This window comes from Cyanistes caeruleus, chromosome Z (assembly GCF_971803275.1).
Source record: "Cyanistes caeruleus chromosome Z, bCyaCae1.hap1.1, whole genome shotgun sequence".
Lineage (NCBI taxonomy): Eukaryota > Metazoa > Chordata > Aves > Passeriformes > Paridae > Cyanistes > Cyanistes caeruleus.
Genome location: NC_141732.1, coordinates 49,666,626 through 49,678,838, shown reverse-complemented (window position 1 = coordinate 49,678,838; position 12,213 = coordinate 49,666,626). Strand labels below are relative to the sequence as shown.

At 36.5% G+C, this 12,213-nt stretch overlaps 2 long non-coding RNA genes across 2 annotated transcripts in view; one reads left to right on the top strand and one right to left on the bottom strand.

The window, feature by feature from the left end:
- The window catches only part of LOC147648432 (uncharacterized), a 25,709-nt gene extending 14,338 nt beyond the window's left edge, over positions 1-11,371 (top strand). The window contains exon 3 of the long non-coding RNA XR_015280492.1: positions 10,564-11,371. This is a non-coding gene — a long non-coding RNA (uncharacterized LOC147648432). The remainder of the gene's footprint in view (positions 1-10,563) is intronic.
- On the bottom strand, positions 1,271-2,181 carry LOC147648433 (uncharacterized). Its single transcript, XR_015280493.1, has 2 exons — positions 2,144-2,181; positions 1,271-1,450 (listed from the first exon to the last, which is right to left on the bottom strand). It is a non-coding gene; the product is annotated as an uncharacterized LOC147648433 (long non-coding RNA).
- Positions 11,372-12,213: the final 842 nt, after the last annotated feature.

Here is a 12,213-nt window from a genome sequence, read left to right as displayed (position 1 = left end):
TCATTGCACTTTTAATCAGAATTTCATACCTATTTTTTTATATATATTCTACCCTGTTACACTATCTAAAAAATTCTTGTATGTCTGCAAAGGTAAGGAGTGTAATTTCTTTTTAGATGTCTGCAACTTACATTCTTAATATTTTTAAACACATTCTGCATTGCTGTAGGGAAGATGACTACTAACAAACTACTAACAAAATATGAGCATTTACATGTTATTCAGAAGATTATGGAAGAGTCATTTCTTGAAAGTCATACCCTGCAGGCCTTTTGGGAAACATCAAAGCCAGGCAATCAAAAAAACCATCAAATTATATCCCACGAGCCATGGGATTGGCTCTGAAATTCAGTTTGTGATGTTTTTGTTAAATATGTTTTAAAATAACATTTAAGTTAGATTTCAAAGTTACCCATATATAATTTTTTTCTTTTCTTATATCCTTTATAAGGGTTGCAGACAAAATATATCGGTTGCAACACAGATTTATGGTGATCTGGGTCCCATATAGAATGAAATTATTACACAAAAAAATTCCCTGAAATAACAATTTTTCCTTTCAGAATTTTTGTTTTATTCAGTAAGGAATCAAATAAGAGTTATTTTCACTTAACACAAAGACTGGGTTCTTGTTTGGTTTTTTCTCACTGATCACATAAAAGAAAATATAATACACAGCTTGCAGGATTATCAAAAATGCTGGTTTCCACGCCAAAGAATGACTGAATAAAAATCTTTGAAATTTCTTATTATTCGCCATGCTTTGCTCACTAAAGCAAAACCCACAATTTTCACTTCTAAAAGATTAATTTTCAGTGTGTGCTTTGAAACATCTTATGTTACTTCTTCTCAGAGTGCCTGATTCCCATGTCTGAGCTTCTCCATCTCCCAAAAAGACATCAAAATTTATTTTCACATAACATATCCTCAAGGTTTAGTTATGTGACATTCAGCTTTGCACATTTCAACTACTTTTTAATGTTGTTTGAAGATCAAACAAGGTTTAACCAATCAGTAGTACATATAGAGGATTTATCTGCAACCACACTATGCTGTTCCTTTAATACCTTTCAGCAACATAAGTGCTTACATCCTAATAGGTTTTTAGCTTAAGATCTAATCATCCACTCTTGAATTAAGATGCTTGAATGAAGCCAACTCATTTGGAACTAAGCACTTTAATGTCAACAGAGACATATGGTATTGAGACTGAATTACAAAGGATCTCTTCTGAGCCATCTATTACGGAAGCAAGACTAAGACTCCAGCATTATTATTAGTTTACTCATTTATTTTCTAGCAAATAATTGAGAGTAAGATCTTCTTAAGAAAGTGGAAATGGTCTAATAATTGCAGTCTGGTGGTATAGTACATTCCCGTGTGCATTGATTAAATCTCCCCCATCCATACTTTATGGCCCTATGCTCATCTGTAAGATCTCCTTCTGGAACTGAAAGAAACAAACAAAATATGAGGTGGAACAACTTTACTGATTAAAATTTTAAGTTATCAGCACTAATGTCAAGTCCTTTAATATTTATTGAAAATTCTAGACATTTCCTTGCCCTGAATTATTCAAGCCTCATTATCTGACAAAATATTTCTTTAAGAAATTGTTCATGACAAAGTTTATGGCAATAAATGACACCCTTCTTCAAATATTAATTTAAAAACAGAGGCTCCCTTTTGTTTTCAACTGTTTCATTCTAGTCTCAACATGATGCTGGAAAAAAAAAATGTTAGTGTGATCTCCTGTAGCATCAGCTGGAAAAAATTAAGTGGACATCCTTCCACATTTTTTGTCTATGGAACAGAAAGAGAAAACAAACAAACAACTCAACAAAGCAATATAAACTGAAACTTATGGGATGGTTCTTTTAAGTAGAACTCAGCAGCTTTTAAATGTTCATGACCTTATAAGAAAATAGCTACCAAGATGTTGTGTTTAAATACAATTGTGTGGCTGAGATAAAAGTCAAACTTCTGTTATAATACTATCAAGAGTTTCTGCCTGTACTTGTAAGGAAGATATGGTTAGACAACAAAGTTGGATTATCTATTTAAGCCATGTGTTACCAAGGGCTCCAGCAGACAGTGGTCATCTCTCTGCATTGCTATTTATTGCAGAAATGCATTCCCACACCTGGCTCAGTAAAACTGCAACATAGGTTGTCATCACAGTCCGTGTGCTTTCCCCCTTCACCAAGGCTTCAAGGTTCAAGGCAAACACCATCCAAAATGTTGAACTGTGTCACCAAAATAAACACCTGTCAAACAAGACTGCAGAAGTAAAAAGATGCGGTGCAGTTCTAACAGGAACATCAGCCACTTCTACACTGTGAAAGAAACATAGTTTCCCTTTCTCCGAGCAGACTGCACAGAAGAACAGAGACACGCATTACACTGGGTTTTTTTCCCACAAGATTTTCAGCTTTGCAAATTTAAGAGACCTCCTGTCTTTCTGAATATAATTTAAGAGACCTCCTGTCTTTCTGAATATAGAGATCTTCCTATAAAAGTTTGTTGACATGGAAAAAATTGCTTCAAACTTCCTTTATATTTGCTAAATATTCCGTTAAAGAAAACTCCATTTTTGATTTTGAAATTTATATTATTAACTACCTCTGGAACAGAAAAAGAAGTTTGAAAATTATATTAATTTCCAAAAACCTCTGCTCTGCAGATTTTCCTGTTAAAAACATTAGAAAGCTGAAAGGTTCTTGTCCTTGTCTAAATGCAGCCATTATGAAAGCAACTTTAAGAACAATCTATATTGTAGTAAATCATGGATTAGTAAAACCCATCTGAAGAACTCCCACTGCATTTCTCCCTGTGAACACACTGTTCTAGTTTTGTTCTGGCTTAATTTTGCTGGTTTGCTTCAGCTTACTTTTTACCTTTTCCAAAGCTTATATTTAAGGTGGATCATGAGCTGCTGTCAGCTAAGTCTCACCGAGATCTCAGCAGGGGCCTGGCTGCAATTAGGTGCTGTACAAGCCAGGCCACAAAGCCAGGTAGTGTTCTTGGTTTGTATTCAGTGCAAGAACACACAGACACACATCTCAGAGAGAAATGTGGCCTTTGGCACGTGCCAATTTGGGAAAGACAATTCTTTAGCCAGGACAGAGGCAAGTGATGATGCAAACATTGAGAAACAGTGGGGGTTTTATTCCTGAATATATTCTCCACAAAGAACATGGGGGATTTTGATCATCTTCAACGTGAAGAGCTCCTTTTTCTGTTTTGATCTCTTGTACAGGTAGATTGCAACAGTGAGGAGTTCTGTGACTAGCATGCCTGCAATTTTAAAGTGGACCAGGGACACTGACATTGTGAGTGATGTCTTCACAAGTGGTAAAAACTGTATCAGTCACATTTGGAAGTTTTTCTTCCAAGGATCAGAGACAAAATTTTTAGTGAATGAAAGCAATTTGAACAACATGTTTGTAGCAATCCTGATCCAACTGTTACGGGATTCATTCACAGAGGCTTATATAACATGTGAAAGAAGGGCATTTGTAAGTATACAGGAGAAATCTGTGATTCCGATTCTCTTTGAGGAGCAACTAGTATTTCTTCACAGCCTAATTTTTTGTACTAATTCTTTGAGGGGTCATGGGAGAGATTAATGCCAAAATAAGGAGGAGGAAAAGAACAGACTTGAGGGGATGAATAGCAGCTGTGGTGAAGAAATCTACCAGACGGTAATTGCACTAGTCCTTAAATACCCAGAACTTAATCTGAAACCTTCCCTGGTGTAGAAAGGCATGTGACAGAAAGGCATCATTTCAGCATCACCAGGAAGTCTTTTGCTCACTTACACAGAGCCTCACTGGCTCAGGAGCCCACAGACAGAGCAGCAGCTTTCAGCTCTAAAGAAGGTAATGGCACATGGTGGTTCTCAGCCAACACCAACAAATTGAAAGCACAGACAAACAAAAATGTACCAACCCTTGGACTAGTTTCTTACCAAGATCCAGCTGCTAACTTTTATGTTGGAATCTAATACAGTGTACAATCCTTAAGAGATACCTGACAACTGTAAACATAAAACACAACATCTTTTGTGTGTACAGGTTAATTTTAGAAAACTTTTTTTTATGGTGATTTGATGAGAGAAATGCCACGAAGTCTGATAAAATCAAACTTCATGTGAAAATGCACACAAGTTTGTTACTTTTAGAGGAATAGGAGCATGTGCCTGTTTTTCAATTTATTCTGAAACACACCTTAATTGTGAAGATAAACAAAGGTATGTCCCCTTAAAAGATGAGATCAAATGTGCTACAACTAATAAATAAAAACAGAGCCTTACTTCTGAGATCAAAATAAAGCCTCTGAAAAAGGAATTAATAACTTCACATGGTAGAAGTCTACCTACGACAGCATTTAAAATGAATACAAAATAATTTCCATAGCTAACAGCTAGGATACTAAACTATCTGCTTTTCTGGACAGTCCTTATATTCAAAACATTTTGTTCCACGCAAAAGCCTGTACTCCTTCCTCAACAGCAAAGCAGTTTCATCTTTTGCTGCCATTCTCACGAGCCACCACCTGAGGGACTCAAGGACTCTCTTGTCTTTGCAGATCAGATTTACGCCTGCCTTTAACCCATTACTTATGTAAAAATGAAAAATTTTGGGACAATATCTCTGCACTTGCCATCTATTAATGCTGATAGCATGCATGGAAGATTTTACTGCAGCAAATCAAACTCATCTGTTTATATTGTCAGGGGATGGAAGTAGATGATAGTAACTTACAGAGTAAAAAATTCACAAATTACTTAAATAAAAATAATGACAGTGATAAGCACCACCAGTTTTCTTCTTTGTTTAGGCAGAGAAAACTTTCATTCTGCTAAATAAATATATGTACAGTATGCCTCTAGCAAATGAAAGCATAGATTTAATTTGTTCTAAGCAAATGAACAAAACACAATATGAACAGGAAATATCTGCATCACCAGTGACAGGGAAAAATTTTACCCGGAGCTCTGGTACTGTTTAAAAATCAAATATGCCTATACTTGGAGATGCTTAAACCCTACTCCCTGCTGAAGCTTCAGACAGAGCTTTGTAGAAGTTAAGATTTTCCTATACAGTATCCCTGCAAATCAAAGTAAGGAATTTTGACACAGGCAAGCTGTAAGCAGATGAACCCTTTTTCAGAATACAGTTTTAGACAATAGATGTGCAATAACAACTTCAGGATCGTGTGGGAATAATACCTATTGTTTCAGAAGCAAAACAGCCACGTCAGCCGTGCCATGCTGATAAAGTAAATCATCTTCACAGCTCAGAAACAGTTTAGGAATTGCTGTACTAGATTGCATTATATGGCAAAGAAATGCTTTTTGATTTCAAGTGAGTGTTCAAACAACTGATTTTTTCTTTAAAAAGGCATGTTCTTAATTTGAATTTTCTAAATGGAAGTCAGATACGAGCAAGAAAAGGCAATACATAAGTTCTCACCCTTAATCAGCTGGATGTCAGATCGTCGTGGATTTTAATCTGACTTGGTAGCTTGGACTACAAACAAACAAGCAAAGAAGGTGTCTTATTTTTTCTGGGATTTAAAGTAGATTAGCTGACTTCAGGAAAAGAACATACTGTTTTCTCATGAAGACAAATGCAAAATTTTCTTCCAAATACTGGCTAAAGTAAAAGACTTTTAAGTTGAAATTATTTGGTTGGAGAGTAAAGTACAGCCAAAGGACTTGAAAGTGGAATTGAATAATAAGCCAAACCAACTGGAGAAAAATGGAAAAGAACAGTCACACAATTATCTAACTGAAATATTATTTCTAGGTAGAGAGATGGATATGCATGCAAGTTATTAAAAAATAGAAAGCCTTGCAAATCTCACAGTCCTTTACCACAATCATGAATAGAAAGGTCCCCATGACACCTCATAAAAACTGGGGGATTTTAAATTTTTTCTACTAAGCTCATTATATAGCATGCTTTCAGAGAGCTAATGCAGGCACAGAGAGCTGAACCCTTTGCTTTCTCATAGATAAATGATTAAAATTTCCAGAAAAACATACAGCATAGAATTCCTGCAGAGTTTCTGTTGCCCACAATCCATTGCCTACATTGCTTACAGTCTTAGGAATGCAGAAACTGCTGCTCAAATACAGCACCATGCCCAGGGACTGAGCTCAGCTGATGTGTATGCTACATAATATTTAGCACTTCTCTATTAGTAGCACTGGGTATTGTCTGTAAAAACAAGGACCTAAAAGACAGAAGGATTGCTGTATTTCCCAATCTCAGTAAATCTAAACTTCCATGTCATAAGGAAAAAAGATTTGTAAAATATTGGTGTCATATCCATTGATATCAAATGCAGAGAGGTGTCTGGAAATCCAGTGACTTGAAGGTAGCACATGCCTACAGGTTAGTGTATCATGCTGTGGTGAGTGTGGTTAGTGTTCCAGGTACTAAAACGGAGAACATAGTGCCATTAAGACCAGAAAATTAGACTAGAAATTAGTAATTGCTGAAAATGATCTGTCAGTGCAGATCTGTTTAAACAAAGCTTGTATTCATCCACTGGGAAAAGGAAGTGCCATCTCCCTAACACATGCATGCATATGTGTATGTGAGAGGTATTTTAATGAGGAGATCCATAAAAAATTGCTAAAATTTGACAGAAACAAAATATTTATCATGCATTCTCTTTGGGTATTTACCTGGGGCAGTCATCTAATGAACATTATAAATAAAGCTCTGCAGATGCTCTATGGACACACACTTCTTCAAGTGCTGGCAGACCTGTAGTTGTAACAGAATATTAAAGTACAGGAGAAGCAAAATCAGATGTGTTTGTGACATTAGTTTTTAATTATTTACTTGTTTTGTTCCATCTGCTTTTCCTTGTTCTGCCAGCAAACATTTGGCAATGTCTGCCCCATCCATGTGAATGCTCTTACGCTGTAACTGTCATGAGCACCATTTTAACCTTGTCATTTAGGAACTTGTCCTTGCTAGTGTTGTTTCTTTTGCTGATTATTTTGTGCCTTGGTAAGGAATGCTGAAAGCCCCACAGTCAGCCCTTCAAAGGATTGGGACATTCCCTTGTCCTGTGGTAAGAACAAAAAAATCGGTCCACATTCACTCCTTGAGGAATCTCATTTCACTTCACCCTCCTCTCTAGGAGCAGATTTCCATCATCAGTTTCCATTTTCATTTTCCTTCCAGATAGACAAGTCCCTTTACGCTAGGTCAAGTGTTTCTCTGAGGTTTCTATGGACTGTATCCACAGAGTAATATAAACAGAAATTCCTTTATAAACAGAAGTATCCTTCTATTTTCAGTCTTTTTTTTCATAAAGACTTTCACCATAAGAAATACTCTTTGTAGCCTGCCTAATTAACAGAGACTGTATTTATAGCTTCTCAAGCAATGACCAAGAATCACTTTAATATCCAGAGGACCAAATGCTACCTTCTTGTTTGAACACCATTTGATTCACAGAATTCTATAAATGTTAACATGGAGTTTAGTTTAAAAATCTTTGTTTCTTCCGCAAAAACTTCATGCTCAGCAACTGCAAAATGCTAGTTTTGTTTGCAAATCTTGCAAATTTTAAATTTGCAAATCTTTAATTTTACAGTTACTGAATATTTGCAATGCCTCTTTAGATTGCTTCATTTCATCTGTCAGAAAGTTCTGAAGGATATTACTCCTAGATGGCACTTCTTTAACTTTGTTACAGTTTACCTGAACCAGTTTACCGTTCCCATAAAATTTCACTGATGTCACAGTTATGCAGCACCCTAAGTGAAGACCATAAAAACATGGTGATTCAAGGCCATTTCACAAAGGGGGTTTGGTTGAAAACTGCTTTCAACCTTTTCAGCTCCCACATAGGTTACTAAAGAAGCATCTTTACAGTTCCCATTAACTTAACTGCTGGACAAGGGAAGCATACAAATACATTCAATATGAGAGAGTTATGTCAAAGAGATGATTTTTTTACCCAGAGTAGGAAATACTGCATCAGTTTTTTGCTCTTTTTCTTTAAAGATCAGTGTAAAGCTTATTTTCTATTCTTATTGCAATTAAAATTCTTCCTAAAAACTAATCTGTTTTATTCCTTCTACTTGCAGAACTTCTTGTTTCCCACTCCACTGGTGTAAAACATCACTCAGTTGTAACTATAATTATATAATAAAACCGGTTTTGGTCACACTAAAATCTGAACTACCTATCATTGCTTTGAGGGTCTTGCTTTCTTTTTCCCAAAAAAATAAACGTAATATTTGTGCACACATATATACAGACATTATGAAAAAACCCTCTGTTTTCCTTTAGTTAGTGTCTCATTCATGATATTTCTCTTTTCAATTCATCATTTGCCCTCAAGACTACATTTTGGTCATACTCAAGACCTTGCTTGAAGCATGAGACTTACAGTACAGTAAAACTGCTCCCAGCACAAACACAGAAGGAGAATGAGTACTTGGGAAAAAATGTTCAAAGAAACATGATTTAAACAAAAAAGATAAAGGATGAAACTATTTAGGAAATGTCAGACAAAATAAAAAGAGAATAAAAAAAAAAAGTACATATCTTCATAGACCTCTGAATCTGCCTAGAGTTTCCAGATTTACATAGAACCAAAGTTTGTGCAGTAAGTCCTGCAAGCCTTCTGTCTAACTGATGGTTACACATGAATTATTTGATGCTTATAGACAGACAAGATTGGAAGAAACACTAACACATACACATATAACATAGATAACAGAGAAAAGGAAACAACAAAACACACCTTTGCATGTCAAATACTTTGTTTAAAGTACACAGGAGGAATAAAATGGAACAAAGGCAAAGTCATGGTTTCAGTACTAGTTTGTACCTAGTTCTGGCTGCACAGTACAGGAAGGACCCCACAAACTGTCTGAAGGTGTAGGGTGATCACCAACACAATGGGGCTGGAGCCTTTGACCTGGAAGAATAGGTTGCAGGCCCAGAGGTGGTTCAGCTGGGACAAGAGGCACCCAGCAGCATTCCTGGCATTGGGAGGAGTGCAGGGAGAAGATGTAGCCGGGCGCCTCACAGTGCTGCATGGCAGGAGGGTGAGAAGCACAAGCTGTCAGTAAAGGAGAGTTCACACCCTGTCTGGGAGAAGCCCTGGACAGCCCAGTCTGAGCCCAAGGCTGAGCCCATGGCTGAACCTGCCTAGAGGGACCCTTCATTCCCCAGTTTGCCATTCTGTGATTTATTACTGGAAAACACAGGTGGCATACTTGAATCTCTCTCAACCCTAGGCTATTTCACTTCCCCTCATCCCTTCACACAAGTTCTGAAAACAAAAACTGAATAAAAAAACCAGGAGATTCCAAGTAGTTACCTTCTCTTAATGAGACCTGGATGGCAAGAAACAAATCACCTGGATTCGCTTAAGCAAGACACAGTAATTAAACTAGGCAGCAAACTTGCAAGAATATTTAATTATCCTCCTCTGAAATAACTAACTTAGTAAGCAAAACTTCCACAAGTTCTGCGGCAAGAATTTTAAGTCTTCATTTTATGGCATATGAAGAGTCTGAGTAGCTGAGTTTTAAAACCAATAGACAGAGAAATATTTCTCCAAATAAAGCATAATGCACAAAGGCAAGCTCTGTTTCTTCATTCATTATGGGTTGTACATTTTTTTGAAGAGAACTTCAAGAATCTTTCCAGGCAGATGTATATAAAAGACAGCTCATAGATGATTGAGAAAACTCATTTTGGCTGGGGATTGGGATGAAATCACGGTATAGATATTGGCACACCTGCCCTGAATTGCAGTGGTGTTTTGCTGAATCTTCTACTAGAGTTAAAGCAGTAATACAATTACTGTACACTTTCTAAGTGAATTGTTGACAAGGTATATGTATACCTAACTAGTCACATAAATGTTTCAGAATCTAAGCAACTGAAAATCATAAATGTGAAGGGCTTTTACTTATAGGTGTAGCTAGTTAGAGAATACTGATTTTATGTCTCATTCTAGAGATGTGATGAGATCTTAACTGCTAAAACCCTTTCCTCTCCCTCATTTCACTATACATGAACATTCAGTATGTGCACAAAGAGAGTATGGTTGAGTCTAGCTTATGTCACTACTCCATCCATCAGGACAAGAAAAACTGATACTGAGTAGAGCAGTGGCAGAGCCTGCCACATAAGAAATTAGAGGTATAGCTACCAGCTATTTGGATTACCATTAGACTGAAGTTTCTTAAATCCATTCTGGCATCCTTCTCTTCTGGGCTGACTGATGCATATTTTAATACAGTCTAAGATGTTAAGGTGCTATAAAACCCCACAAGAGAAGCAACAGTTCCCTTTGAATTTAGTTAGCATTTCATTATAAATAAAACAGGCAGATTGAAACCCATGCTAAACCTTAACACACATTTAGCAGATGTCTTGTTGCTCAGAGATGTTAATTGTGCTCAGCACTCCTACCCCAAAAGGATGGAAGATGACCCATTGCTGTATATATTATTTTATAGACAACTATGCACAGACATCTTTTATGTTATTCTCTTTTTTGTTTTTCCAGTGTCCTGGTTGCTAGCAAGGTCATATGGTTATTACCCTGCTCATATGTGTGTGCTCACTTCTGTGTGTCTGTATGCACACATGTACCTTCAGACAGCCCAGAATATTTTTAGCTGCATTCAGAAGGATACGTGCACCCACAAGCTGCAGAGATCCAAGACCTGGTGAGCGTCGTGGTGTGGAATGAAGAAGGGGTGTGTGTGTGTGCCTCTTCTCCTCCTGACAGCCTGCCCAGTGCCTGCAGAGGCTGTGCATCAGCTCTGGGAGTAACAATCTGTTTCAGCCACAAACACAGAAATTCTGACTCTTGACAGTATTTTCATCTAGTCTGTCAAACTGATTGTAAGAAAGATGAGGATTGTTAGTGAAAATTCTGCTGACACACCAAGGTTATACCAATCAGAAAATGAAAAAAATTGCCAGCAGTGGTTTCAGAAAGATCCAAAGAGATTTCCAGGCAAAATGTGACTGACCACTGGAGAGAGGGCAAAAAATGCAACCAAACAACAGATTAAGTCCAAAGCACTACTTGTTTCCATCTCAGCACACAGTCATGCTCAAATGCCTAAACTTTCAGAATTCCAAGTGTGTGTACAGGTAAAAAATACCTTCTGTGAAAAGCTTTATTACTACTGGGGGAAAAAAAAGATCTAGTAAAACATAAATACTGTAGTATCATAAACATCAAGTCATTGTAGATTTTAGAGATGTCATCATTTTATATGAAGGATAAGCCATTTACTTCACAGAACTGTATTGAGATGACTCAGTGACTCATTCACCTATTATTCATAAACATTCTTTTTATTTCTTACTGTTCTCTAATTTAATTACTATTTGGAGTGTTGGGATTTTTTTTTTATACAAAACACACAAAGCCTTCTTTTGAATAACATTATTTCTTTGCACTCTTACATTCAGATCAGTTTATATGAGTAAATTTTTAAGAAGAAGACAACTAAGATAACCATGACAATACTAAACCAATACTTCTCCTCCACTACTTGTAAAAACCTGCTTGTCTGGATTTTTCAATGGTGATTGTTTTGAAATGTGCTATGAAGGATGTAGCCTACTGATAACAGTCATGTTGAGGTTTTTTTACTTGGACAAATCCCATAGCATTTTACTGTTGTGTAGCATTACTGTTGCTAATCCTCTGCACATTTTCAGGTGAGACATAGAAGTATGAATATTCACATAAACACAATTCACATATTAGATAACTGACAAAATAGGATTTAAATGTAATTTCCAGATACAGCCCACATTTTGCAGCCATCTCAGAATGTTACAGAAGACACTATACACACAGAGCTATCATGCTGGTGACTTGAGAAGAAATTATAGGAGATATACTTTTTAAAAAAATGTTTTCACTTTTGGCGAAGAGACTACTTTTACTATCTAGGCAGAACTGATTAAACCACAAAAATAAGCTCTTATGTTTAAAATAGAAATTGTTTTTTTTTCCTCAGTTACCTATTTTCTTGCAGTTCAACCGTAACAGGATTTTTGAAGCTCTATTATAAATGGTTGATAATTGTGTTTGGAAATACAGACCATTCTATAACTAGCACAGGAAGGCTGTATATAGACATTGCAGCAAAGCATTCCCCTGAGAAACAGGATAATGGGAAACCAAAGCAAA